Below are 14,453 nucleotides of genomic sequence, written 5' to 3'. Positions count from 1 at the left end.
GTATAAAGAATGGAGAATTATGTGGCTGTGAGAGTTTTACAACACATGATAAAAACTTAAGGATCTCTAGAAAAGATGCTTTCTCTTAACTCACCTGAAGTTATGCTATCATTTAAATAACAGCTATGTTCTAAATATTTCAGTTATTTATAGCTTAGTCTCTGGAATAAGCAACCCAAAGATTTTTTAAAATATATGAACAAAATCATATTCCAATTTTTTAAGAACTATACTCGCCTAGAGACCTTGCATCGAAAGTCGAACTTACCAATACCTTATCAAACTGCTCTCAATCTGTTGATCCTGGACCTCTAGCAGGCCCAAAAGATAGAAAGAAAGGTATTTATGCTATGCAGATTGTTTCATCAAGACCATAGACTTACCAAAATTAGACTGCATTGATTAACAAAAATATTAAATTCGTTTTCTCTGTCTCAAGTTGTAACAGTCAGAATAATAGCAGCTATATCATGATAACCATAAGTTCTGAAAGTGATTTTTTTTTTGAGGAAGACTAGCCCTGAGCTAACATCTGCTGCCAGTCCTCCTCTTTTTGCTGAGGAAGACTGGCCCTGAGCTAACATCCACGCCCATCTTCCTCTATTGTATATGTGGGACACCTGCCACAGCATGGCTTGACAAGTGGCGCATAGGTCCGCACTGCACCTGGGATCCGAACCAGTGAACCACAGGCCACCGAAGCGGAACATGCAAACTTCACGGCTGCACCACTGGGCCGGCCCCTGAAAGTGATTATTTTTTATGGAGGAATGTATTTGTTATTATTGGTGAATACAAATTACAAGCTAACAGAATCTTTTAAATATGAGATTTGTATCTGAGGTGAGGCAGGATAAAAGGGTATTGATAGTGAAAAGTTTCAGAACTACTGGCTTCATAATATACACACATTACATACATACGTACACCCAAGGGATTAATTGCCAACCCAATCAGATCCAAAGTAACTCAAAATATTAGAAACATCTATCTTCCTAAGGACTCAGAATGTACTCCTTCCACTATGGTCTCTACCATAATTTATGATATATTTATATCACTTTAGAATGATGATAAGAATTCACTACTGTTCTTTACTTTCCAGAGTAGTTCAGTTTATTATTCACATTTTATGGATAGTGCTCAGCTGGCGTCAGCAACAGAAGACAGACTCTTGAACGTTGAAACACAGTTCCTACGTCACAGTTCAGTGCTTAAGGTGCTAAGCCATATGGTCACTGCTGAGGAGAAGCAGCAAGTAACCAGAGCAGACATTTCTGATGTCTAACACAGAGTTTTCAAATGTTTTCAGGTCATGACAAAAAAATGGGATAGTATTTTATGAGATGGCATTCCGTCAGCGATGCAACACCCCTGTCCATTCTCCCTGCAGTATAATCACAGAATGGGAGGAAATCCACACGTATGGAAGGGTTAACAGCATTTTTCTGTTTGCCTGTTTAAAATGTCTCAGGACTCACCTCAGTTATCCTTCAAAACTGACAGGAGAGACAAGAGCAATGGTGACGACAGGAAGAAACCCTGCAGACTGAGTGCTTAAAGGAAGGTACACACACAGAAGAAGGTGACAGCAGGAACAGAAACTACCAGAAGCTAACAGAAAAGGAGATACCCCTTCAAGATGCTTCTGTTCCCCCTCCCTCCCTGGTGGGAAGCAGCTGCTAAAGTAAATTGGTTATTTTAAAAGTATATCTTATCAAGTTTATTAATAGCAGCATTCCAGGTATCTAGAGTTCAAACTCTACGTTTCTTAAGATCAAAGATTTCAGCAACTTGTCAACAGATAGCTTTAGAACCTATGAACTTACCTACCAATGGCTCTAGCACCTGCCACTAAAAGAAAAACAAACAAAACCCACCAGAACAAAACTCTAACTTCAGCCAGCTTCATCTCATCTCAGTGTGGCTTCTTATGAGGGCACTCTGTTCTACCTATACCACCGGGAGAGAGGGGGTGCGGGAAGAGAAAGTAAGAACAAACCTTGTCTTAAATAAAGACATAAGAAAGGGGTAGCGAAGCACTGTCGATGTTTACTACCTAAGTCAGCTGACATTAAACACACTTCCTGATATTCTTAAGTATCTTTGAATAGCGATGACATATTTATAATCTTTTAACCTTCAGTTGTTTTGTTATAGTTTATGATTGTAAGACAACCATGAAAAGCATATTCTTCTATATGATTATTTTGACTGAATTTGAAGGGCAGTGAAAAGGATTATCCATTCAGTTACTTAGAGGAAATAATATAAGTTTATTCTCTGAACATTAGTAATTTGAGTATCTCATGGACCTTATTTTGACATTCACGTAGGGGATTAGAAAAAGAACTGCTGGTGGGGCTGGCCCCGTGGCCGAGTGGTTAAGTTCGCGCGCTCCGCTGCAGGCGGCCCAGTGTTTCGTTGGTTCGAATCCTGGGCGTGGACATGACACTGCTCATCAAACCACGCTGAGGCGGCGTCCCACATGCCACAACTAGAAGGACCCACAACAAAGAATATACAACTATGTACCGGGGGGCTTTGGGGAGAAAAAGGAAAAAATAAAATCTTAAAAAAAAAAATAAATAAAATCTTTAAAAAAAAAAAAAAAAGAACTGCTGGTGGTGACGTGCAAAGGGTACAATTCGACAAAATGACAGTTCCTAGGGCTCTTAGGCATAATAAGGAGCCACGGTTAGGACCAAAGTGGGATGAGAAAGACCATCATGGTTGTTCTAGAAACCTTGGTTTTCTCTCTTTATACCTCTGAACATCCTGAGACCCAAGGGCTGATCCACTTGCACCATAAGCACACACACGTGTACTTACACACTCACGCAGACTGTATAACCACCCTGGCTCCAAGCTAGTCCGTGTGCACGGTAGGCTTCTGGTTAGAGAAAGGCCCCAGACATGTTCAGTCCTTAACCAAACTCCTAAGACCTCCCAAGGCCCCATTTCAAAGATGTTCTCAAAACATCTGCTTCACACTGCCCAGGCTATAATTAACTGGCTAGCAGCTATCTAGGGAGACAGGAAACTCAGATGTCACTTTACGACTGGGAAATAGCCACATTAAACAAACCAGAACATTTTCTTTGAAGAAGAGAATTGAATGCTTCATTTGGGGAAACCTTTCCAAAGACACCTAATCTTAGAAACAGAGGATGCTCAGCAATTCATCAGCATAATTTCTTTAGATAAGAGACAACCAGGAAGAAGATGGCAGGGAATGGAAGGTTGTGAAGAACAACTTACGCTGCTACATCTCTACTCATACCGCATTAGAAGCTGATATAGACACTTCACTTTTTTTTAGTATTTTTACTGCCTCACTCCACCTTATTGCATTAGTGAGTTGTTACCTAAATGAATTTTCCTTAAAACTTCTAACTCTAAAGGAAGAAAAGGAAAAAGAACTAATACACATAATTTTTTCAAATATGAATGATACTGTGTACCATGCTAAGTGCTTTTCATTTATATTACTGCATTTAATCCAACTACAAGCCGGTAGGAAGAAAATGGAATATTTTTTTTACAGCAAAAATCACTGAGGCCTGACCTAGAAAATTTAAACCCTTTGCCCTAGATCACATAGTTCTTTCAGGGAAGGAGATGAAAGGAATAGTCAAGTGTACAGCTTGTGAGGTCTTCATAAAGAATACGGAGGATTAGAAGGGAACAGAAATCACCCAGACTGAATCAGAGGAACAAAAATCCTTCTGACAGGGAGTGAGCCCAGGCTCTCATATTTGCAAATGGAAGTAACGGGGTACATATCACTTCTTAGCAAGTATTTATTGAGCAGCTATTATGTACTAGGTGCTGTTGAACTGGGGATAGAGCAATAAACAACGGTGATCGAAATCCCTACCATCAGGGAGTTCACAATCTAGTTGGAGAGACAAACAATAAAAAACATGCAAAAGTAAAACATATGGCGTGGTAAAGAGGGATAAGCAGTAAGAAAATAAAGAAAGCACAGACAGGGTATGAGATGCAATGCCGGAGGATTGCATTTTAGACTGGTTGGCCAGGAAAGACCTCCCTAAGAAGGTGACATTTGAGTAAAGACCTGAAAGAAGTGAGGGCACATGTCACGTACATATCTAGGGACAAAGAATCCAGGAAGAAGGAGCCACAAATGCAAAGGTCCTGAGGTAGGCTTATTCCTAGAGTGTCTGAGGAACAGTGAGGTAGCTGGTGTGACCGAAGCCGAATGAGTGAGCAAAGCATTCACAGGAAATAAGCTCAGGCAAGTAGTGAGGAGACAGATCGCGCAAAACTACTTCAAAGCCCTCCTAAGACCTTACGCTTTAGGCTGAATGACGTGGCAAGCTAATGATGGCTTCTGAACATAGAAGTCGATGAATCACAGCAATGCAAATAAAACTTACTTAAATTTTTGCACATCATTTAGGTTCTATGACCAGGTTTATGTTATTTGGGGTTTCAAGACAGATGTACGTGAGGAAACTCATGAACAGACAGAAGCTGTATTAGAACAGTTAGTTAATGGTACAGATTACTGTGGCTTCCTAAACAGCAGGAAACAATTCACATGAGAATTCACCAGACTGACACTGTGGAAATTAATAAAGAGAAACCTCACTAAATTGGATTCAGGAGGCCAAAAGGGGGAGCTCTCACACTCTACATTGATAGCTGAGCCCAACAGGAAGTAGAAAGACTTCCTCTTCTTGACGGCAGGAAGCTGAGCCAATGGGAGACTGCCACAACTCAGCCAATGAAAAGCCACTACACCTGGAACTCTTTGTTTACAACAGCCCTCACAACGTCCTCTTCCCCTTTGCAGAACAGTTTCTCCTCCCTTGCTGCTTGCTGCTCAAGGACCTGCACGTGGCTCGCCATAGTTGCAGACTCCAAATTGCAATTCTTTGCTGATCTCGAATAAACCCATTTCTGTTGGAGAACTAAGTGGCTGTCTCTTTGTGTAAGGTCAGCATTTTGGTGCCTGGATGGGGATCCAGAGAAAATCCCTGAAGACTGCAAGGCTGGCGAGGAAATAGGTGCAATGCCCACACAGAGTCCACTGAGCTCACTGCTTTTCTCATGGATCCTGGAGGGTCAGTCTTTCTCCCGGTTCCGAGCTTCGGCCCTGTTTGCATCTGAGGCTCTCTACGCTTTATTCGAGATCTATTTTAAGGCTCTGTCCCTTTCTGGTTAGGGCATTGTTCGTCTGGGAGTACTTGAGTGCACTTCAGCCAGACTCTTTGAATCAGGCTGTTCCTTTGAACTGCACGAGCCTTCCAGTCTGAGTCCCTTAGGGAGTGGACTGTCCCTACTTGGAGCCGTGTTCGTCTTAGGTCCAACTTTTCAGACTGTTCATTGGAACTGTGCCAGTCCAGCCTTTAGCCTGACTCCCTTGGGAGCGGACTGTCCCTTAGAATTGCATTGATCAACCTTTGGTCTGACTCCCTTGGGAAGTGGACTTGTCACCCAGAGAAATCCCTAAAACATTTTCCACGCCTAATGCTTTAAGTTGTTCTTGCTTATAGCAACCAAGGCAGAACATTGCCAGATGGCCACACCGCAGAACCAGTCCAAACCACAAAGGTCCAAGATGGCAACAGGGTGCCAGGCTTAAAAGGAAACGTGTGCAAAATGTACCGTAAGCAGGAAGGGAAGATCTGCGCATGCCCCAAATGCCCCTGCCCCCTTCACATCCCATAAGAACACTGCTCACCGTCCCTTCGAGGAGAAGATGTTTAGAGGATGAGCTCTGCCTCCTCCATTCACTGATCAATGAATTAAGTTTCTGCTTTGCTATTCTGAACCCAGTCTTGTTCTAATGGTACGAGCGGCTCCAGGCAAAGGACCACTTGTGGGTCACCGGTCCCTTAGGGCTCAGTAACAGACTGTTCTTTAGAACTGCATTGTTCTCTGGAACTGCGTTGACTCAACCTTCAGTCCACCTCAGTGAAACTGAACGGTTCCATCAGCACTGGCTGGTATTAAGAACCCAGGCAGTTTGAGCTGTTCAAACTCTTTTGAGCTTCAAGTTGCTTGAGCTATTTAGGCTGTTTAAGAATAATCCTTTGCTCTAGAGAAAAATGTCTAAGAAATGGGATCCTAGTTATCTAAATATTTGAAGGGTGACTCCCCTCCCAGGGACCCCTGCTGATTTTATGTTTAAAAAACATGGTCAATCCTCGTGCACATTTCTAACTAAATGGACCTATTTAACCAAAAGTAGTTTAGGATATCAATGACCACTATGGGGGAACTTTCAAACTCCCTACACTTACTTTTCTTAAGATCGATTTGGGCAACCATAGTTCTATAATTTCCAAAATTGAATGGGACACCCATTACAATTGGTATTTTGAGGCCTCCAACGTTATCGAGAGTCTAAAATCGCCTCTTTGCAAAATAAAATTTAAAATCAACGAAAGATAAAACGGCTTCCTAAGCTTCCTGTTTCTTTCCTCCAGAGTCATTTTGTTCCTCTTTCCCACCTTCTCTGTTTCAGGCCCAGCCTCTGGCACCATCTTCCTTCTTCCCTTCTACACCCTCCACGCCTCCTCTATAGCCTCAGTTTCCCCACACTAACACTCATGCTGAACTTCCCCTTTTCTCTGATCCTCTCTCCACTACCTCTTCCGCTGAACCTATCAGAACCTGCCCCTTTAAAATGAACAATTCTGAGGATCCAAAGGCTAAACCCTTAATTTCTTATATTCCCTGGACTAAAGCTGAACTGCAAGCCATAGTCAAAGATTCTCATAGATTTGCTGAGGATTTTAATATAGTCATTCAAACTTATCAAGCTGGTTTCTCTTACTTATATCAGCTAATTCATATGCTCATCAGAGAAGGCCACGCCCAGCATTGGATGAAAATCACTAATTGGGAAAGTCCTGAAAGTCTCTAGAATTACAACTAGGAGACCAACCCACTGACCCGTTGTATGATCTGGCTCAGGCGACCACTCAACAACTTCATCAGGCAATTCCTAGGACTTTCCCAAAGCCAGACTGGAACAAAATTCAGGCTGTGCATGAAAACCTGATGAACCTGTTCATGACTATTACAATTGACTTCACATTGTTTTTAAAGAAACGTCTGGTCTTCTTTCAGATGTTGAGTCCACCAGGTAGCTTTTAAGTCTATGTTTATTAATAGGCTGAAGCTGGACCTTCCCTCCCAGGATGGAATGAGAAACTATGTCCACTCTAGATTTAGTTAGTGTGGCAAACCAGCTCTCTCTCCAACTCTAGATGAGTCACGTAAAAGAAAGACCACCAAAATTCTTAATTTTCAACTCTAGCAAGTGAAGGACTCTAAAAGGAACCAAAATTCTCCTAGTGTCTCTATTGCATAGAGCCAGGACAATGGAGGAGAGATTGTGACATACTTAAGCACTTCAAGCGCCTTCAGCCCTTTAACCAGTCTTTCCAATGTCCTCCAAATTCCCAATGATGGGGCTTTGAGGAACTACAGGGGCTGCTCCAAATCCCCCCTCTTAATCAGCTTGGAGAAGCATTTCTCCAGATTGGGATGAATCTCTTTCTGTGCTAATTGACACTGGAGCCACACTCTCGATGCTCATCCCCACTACTGTAAAGCAGCCCCTGCCTTGGAGAACTAAAGCAGTTCAAATAGTGGGGATTTCTAATAAACCTCAACCAGTTCCTATCTCTGAACCTACTCTCCTTGGTTTAGGCCCTTTGAGAGACACTCACCCTTTTCTCCTTAGTTCCTCCACCCCTGTTCATTTATTAGGCTGAGACTTTTTGGAAAAGTATCATGCCAGAATTTCTTTCTCTTGAAAGGGGGAAATTGTTCTGGAATTTGACAGTAGCCATCAAAACAGTCAACCAGGTGCATTAAATGACCCTTTGACATCTTTTATTTGCTAGTCTCTGACAGTACTAGGGCTGATCCTGGAAACACTCATCATTTGTCCCCATTTAATCAGCTACCACCCTCCTTATGGGTAAAATCTCCAATTGATATTGGTAAAATTCACAACGCACCTCCCATCAAGATTCAAGTAGATCCCTCAAAACCTCTACCAAGAATTAGTTAACATCATATAAGTAAAGAAGCCCTTCAGGGTGTAAAGCCCATAATAGAAGAGTATGAGACTCAAGGCCTCATTATCCCTTGTGATAGTCTCTGTAACACTCCTATTTTACCTGTGAGGAAACCCAAGGGCTGAGAGTGGAGTTTGTCCAGGATCTCTGAGCAGTATTGGTTATCCCTCAACACCCTGTTGTTCCTAACCCTTGTACACTGCTAACATCCATTCCCACTGGAAGGAATCCTCTATGGTAATTGACTTATGTAGTGCATTCTTTAGCATTCCAGTGGATGAAGCTAGCCAATACCTTTCTGCCTTCATTTGGGAAGGAGAACAACTCACCTGGACAGTACTGCCTCAGGGTTTTACTGAGAGCCCTTCTTATTTTTCACAAGTCCTGAAGAGTGATCTGGACGATAGAAAGTTCCATAGCAGTTCTACTTTGTTGCAGTAAGTGGATGATTTGCTTCCTTGCTCTCCTACCCGAGTCTCCTCCCAGGAAGACAGCAACCACTTGTTAAAGCTTTTAGCCTTAAAGGGACATAAGCTCACCAAGGAGAAACTGCAGCTTGCCCAAACCCAGGTTCCATATTTGGAACATCTGATATCAGAACAAGGGCTACACTAGATCCAGACGGACTTCACGGTGTCCTAAGGTTCCCCAAACCCAAAACTAAGGGCCAGCTATGCGGTTTTTCTCAGGCTAAGTGGTTAGTGGTGAAACTTGATTTCAGATTTCTCTCTTATGGCCAAATCTCTGTATGTTTTGCTAAAGAACAACAATCCCAACCCAATTTTATGGGAAGAACCTAACGACATAGCCTTTAAAGCCTTAAAGGAGGATTTGATGAACCCATCTGCCCTTGGACATCCCAATTACCAGATTTCCTTTTTTCTTTTTGTATGTGAAAATGAAAGGAATGCCCTTGGAGTACTCACCCAAAAACATGGGGACCATCATCAACCCATGGGTATTATGGCCAGCGACTGGACCCTGTGGCACAAGGATACCCCTTTGCCTTAGAGCCATTACTGCCACTGCCCTTTTGGTTAAGGCACTTGAAAAATTATTTACAGATCCCCTTTAACCACTGTTGTACCTCATGCAGTAGAAGCCCTCCTGAATTCTCACCACACTCGATGTATTTCAGCCAGCCACCTCATCTCCTATGAAATCCTTTTGTTAACTGCTCCTCACATAACTCCTGTACATTGTAACAACCTTAATCCTGCTACTCTCCCCGCTTTGTTACCGACCAAGTCCCTGCAGACTGCTTGACACACAGGTCACCTCCGGACTCCTCGTGATGATGTGCAGGAAACTCCTTTCAGGAACGCTGACTTCTCATGGTTAACTGATGGTTCTGATTTAAAAAGCGACAATGGCAAATACTGTGTGGCATATGCTATTACAACTCCTTTCCATATCGTCAAGGTAGTACCTTTATCTATACTACTTCAGCCCAAGAGGCTGAATTACACACTTTTACATAGGCTTGTACTTTAGATAAGGGCAAAACTGCCAATATTTTTACTGGTAGTAGATATACTTTCAGAGTAGCTTATGATTTTGTAATGTTGTGGAAGGAATGTGGTTTCCTTACTTCCAGCCGAAATAAAATTAAAAATGGGCCCTATGTTCAAGAATTATTGGATGCTATACTTTTACTTGCTGCTTTAGCTATTATTAAGATCCCAGGACATTTAAAACTTGACTCTCTGGAAGCTAAAGGAGGTCACTTTGGTGATATTTCCACAAGGAATGTAGCCCTTAAAGGAACCAAAATAGCCAAACCTCTATCATGGTCCAAAGGAATATTTCCCCAAATGATAACTTAGAAAAACTGGCTAGAGACACTCAACAATTGGCCTCAGAAAAATAAACACAAGATTGGAAATTCAACAATAGTTTGATAAGAAGACAATTTGTTTTGGACCAAATAACAAGCCAGTCCTACCAGAGACTCTGAAATTCCCATTCCTAACCACTGTACATGCATTAGACCATTAAAAGAATTGATGCAATTTTCAAAAAGAATTGTGCATATAATTATATGCAAACACTCTCCTCGCCTGCAGTTGAATCGAGTTCTTCCTGTGTGCTTAAGAATCATTTGTACCAGCAGGATCAAACACAGTCAAGTCCTTCACATTTTGTGCTCAGAAAATGTTTGCTGACTGGTAAATACATACTTCTTACATGATGTTAGGCTCCACTTCCCATTATTAAGATCAGGGGTCTTAAAAAATAAATAGCAAATCACAGAATGCAATCCCAAAATGAACCAGAGAGCAGGAGAAATAGAGGACTCAGGGAAGAGAAATCACTGTATGTTACCATAATAATTCTGTTACAATCTTTTCTTATTCCAAGAATGATATTCAAAGGTCAGTCCTTCAGTAAATATTTATTGAATATATTCTACTCACTGAAAGGCATTTCTTTTAGGGGGAAGGGAGTGTTAAGGGTAGAAATCCATGCCAAACAGAAATAGCAGCATGTTCAAAGGTTGATAAGTTAGACTATCAAGGGACTGACTGTAAGTTATTCAGCAGAGCAAAGCTTAGTGGTGGTAGGTGGACTAAGAGAGATAAGAGACAGTGAGAGAGATGAGCAGAGGCAGATGGTGAAATGCCTCCGGCGCCATGTTAAGGAATTTGGATATTATTCCGGGGACAATGGGAGACTCAGGGGGTTTCAGCAGAGGCAATCTGCTCAGAATTGCATTTTGGAAAAATGTCTTCAGTTGCAAACTGAAGCACTAAACTGAGGATCCCAACCCACAGCAAGAAATCAGTTAGATGTCGATGGCCTGACGCAGGTGAGTGGTAGTGAAAAATGCAACCAAATTTGAGTTATACTCAGAATCGAAAAGTCTTGGTGCTTGTTTGGATATGGGGAAAGAGCAAGAGGGAGAAGTCCAGGACAATCCCCAGGGTTTGGGCTCACAAATGAAAGATAACACAGAACGAAGAATAGACGTGAGTGAGGATTAAGAGGAAGAACACGGGGGCAGGTTCACATGTCCAGCTCTGTAAATAAGGGTTCCTGCTGCACCTGGAAAGGTGCCATTCTGCCCTCACTCTGGAAACACTACATTTAAGCAATATGGATTTAGAAGTTGGTGGCCCATGCAGAGAGCTGAAGTCCTTGAAATAAATCAATTCGGCATCCTAGTAACGCTGAGTCATATTTATCACAGCATCACGATGGGCATAGAAGCAATTTGTAAAGAAAGCATTCTCTCCACCTCTGAATCTATACAGTGAGCTATAAATAAGCTTGAATGGTGGTAGCAGAAAGAAAGCAGAAACAGTGAGATGTATACCGGTGAAAGAAAATCGATTTAATCTTTGTGTCCAAGAGATGGTATTATTACAGTTTAAAATACTTAATTCAAAGCTGCCTAAGTTTTGCACTGGAAGCAGATTACTAATTCGAGCTGTGAGACACTGGTCTTCTACTCTCTTATGCTCATAGCCTCTCACTGTGGAGAAACTCATAAATAACCTGTAGTTGAATTAGATAAGAAATGCTGAATTAATCAAGGTATAAGAAAGACAAATGAAGAGAGGACTCAGGACAACACAGAACAATGAGAGTTCTGGTTCTAATCTTCACTGGCTAGTTGACTCTTGGAAAGTACATGCTCTGTGATGACTTTTTCTCATGTATAAATTGAGCTCTTATGTTCCAAGTTTTCTGGAGTCTGGATTATCTACAGGCCAGGATGCTAAGATGGCCTTTAAATTCATGTACGGTTATTCATGGAAAGGAAAGGAAAAGAGAACTATTTATTGTTATTATAGGCCAGGAACTGCTGCATTGTTTGTACATATTTCACTTCATTTCAAGCTTTCTACAAGCCCATGAGAAAAAGCATGAGCAGAAGATGAAGGACTTACCCGTGGTTACAGAGGAAGTGGTTGAACCAGGATTTAAAGGCCTATTAGGATTCAGCATCACTTTTCACTACCCACATTGCTTTCCCAAGGAGAACAGTCACCTGTTGTTTTCCAAATAAGAACTGATAGCAAAAGAGGAATTGGAAACTATTCTGTGGAGCCTATGGGCCCACAGTGCAGGGGTTTACAAGCAACGGGGGGAAAATCAAATTTCCAGACAGTAAGGTTTGTCATGGGAGGGTTTAGGAACTCCTTCTTGTAAAGATCTACAAAAACACGACATATTTTCACCTTTCTAGAAGAGATTAAATGTGATTCTTGCCAAGGACAGGAGAATTAGAATAGATGGTATTTTCAAAGACCAAACCAACTTCATAGTATTAATTGATTTCCTAGTGTTTAGTCTCTTGTCAGAACATGATCACTAATATACTAAAGGACAAATACAGATTCCAAAAAGCAATTATATATATTTCCAAACTGCTTCATGTATAGTAATCATATTTGAAAAAAACCCAACTTGATGTTCTTTATACATTATAATGCTATAAAGATGAAAATGTCTGATTCAATGACTGCTATTTGACTTGGGGAATTCACTTTCAGATGGATTAGCCATGTGTAAACAGTTATCTACTTTCCAAAAAAAAAATGCCTCATCAAGCCTGCCTTACATTTGACAAAAGATTATTCCTTCCACAAACCAAATTCACATAGCTTACCTCTAAGCTCCTGCTTCTCAAATTATCTGTAAAAATTACCTACTTTAAACTAATGAAGACTGCTCTAAATGAGAAAAAAATGTTGTTGCCAGGCAACAAAGATGACATCAGGACTTTCTTCTCTCTCGCCAGATGGATACTGTCAGCATCACTAGCTGAATGCTGCTGAGATGACACTGTGTCTATATAACTGTTTTTTCCCCAATCTCAACTTGTCATGCTAAACTACATAAAATTTCTTTTCCATGAATGAACAAAAAGAGATGAATTTATTTTTGACCATTACATTGAGAAAAACAAAAATGAAGCTGACAGTTACTGATTTATTTATACCATTATATACTCTGCATTCTACCATTTGAAAGTAGCATCGGGTATATCCTGGGCAACCCAGTTCATGGGGCAAAGGCATTGCTAGTGCAGTCCAACCCAGCCCTCTGAGTTCCGCAGTGTGCATTTCAGAAGTCTAGTTCAATCCATTGTCTTTGAAACTACAGCATGTACTTTAATGAAACCCTACCACCACAGCCCAAATTCAAGGACTCCAAAATTACTAAATAGAACTCAGAATCACAGAATAACAAAGAGTTAAAAAGTAAAACCTAGGAAGACAGGATTTGGTTGTACATAGAAATATTTTCCTCCAAAATCTGCAGGCAAAGGAACATTTGCTCATGGCTCTTGCCACCCAAACCACAGAGAACAGCTTTTAAATAATTAAATATAGAGTTCTCAAAGTAAAGTCACCAGAAGATGCTTCCCTCACTGTCATGTCAGCCATATACAGCCTCTTATGCTTCAGCCCTAGAAAGGCATTTTGCAGTAAAATATACAGGATTTTGCATGGGGCACAAACTAAGTATGTTTAAGTTAGAAGAAAGTCACACATCTAGCACCTAGTTGTAAAATGTTAAAAAAAAAAAAAAAGGCAGAAATAGCAAGAGTTATAAAGCTTCCAATTGTGGAATAAAATGAAATCAAAAAGTCCCCTGAGAATAAGAGCGACTCTGTGAGGTTAACCAGGACTTAAAAAACAAAATGGGGTCAACTCAGACGCATGAAAGTGGAATGCCTGAGAAGGCTAGCACAACAAAAGAAGAAGACGATCTAGAAAAAAAAGGTGGCTGAAACATTGATGCTTGACCTCCGAAACCTTCAAATCCTGGCTAAGCGTTTCACAATTAGTCTACTTAGGAGGAATGAGAAGGTCCTGTGTTTGAGCCTGTACTGTTTCCCGTGGAGACCTCTGCTTAGGGCAATTGTTATTAAACTGTAATTAATTATTCCATTTTGTGGTTTTGATTCTTTTGAATAAAATGTATTGCTGTTTGTAAAAAGTCCCGGGCTAATGGATCTTTTCCAGACAAACCTAAGAACAAGGACTGAATTGGGTTAGCCTAACAAATTTTTGTGGTTAAAACTGTTTTCCCAGTTGTCTGTTCTCAAGAAGTACATCCTACCAGCCTGTGCAAAAATAAAGATTATCATGTCAAGTAGCCTTGACACATTTTAATTATATGGTATTAGGATGTGTGTACTTTTAGGATCAATGATTTTGACTTAAGAACTGTCATGACTGGAGCCTTGGGGTCCACTTTAATAAAATCCAGACTTATCAGATTCCTCCTCAAAGGAGGATGATTTAGGCTATATATAGAATACAATTGCTTCAGCACTGTCCACTGCAATTAAAAGTGCAGCAGTTCAATCAAACAGAGAGAAACACTGTGATTATTCCAAGATATCAGAACTCAGCAAAGATGGCTCAAGGC

At 41.0% G+C, this 14,453-nt stretch overlaps 1 protein-coding gene across 1 annotated transcript in view; it reads right to left on the bottom strand.

The window, feature by feature from the left end:
* Positions 1-14,453, bottom strand: part of ACSS3 (acyl-CoA synthetase short chain family member 3) — a 168,749-nt gene that overhangs the window by 37,161 nt on the left and 117,135 nt on the right. The window lies entirely within an intron of this gene.

The sequence above is a fragment of the Equus przewalskii genome, chromosome 29, assembly GCF_037783145.1.
Source record: "Equus przewalskii isolate Varuska chromosome 29, EquPr2, whole genome shotgun sequence".
In the NCBI taxonomy this organism is placed as follows: Eukaryota; Metazoa; Chordata; class Mammalia; order Perissodactyla; family Equidae; genus Equus; species Equus przewalskii.
Note: the sequence above shows the minus strand (reverse complement) of the source record. Positions and strands in the feature narration are given on the sequence as shown.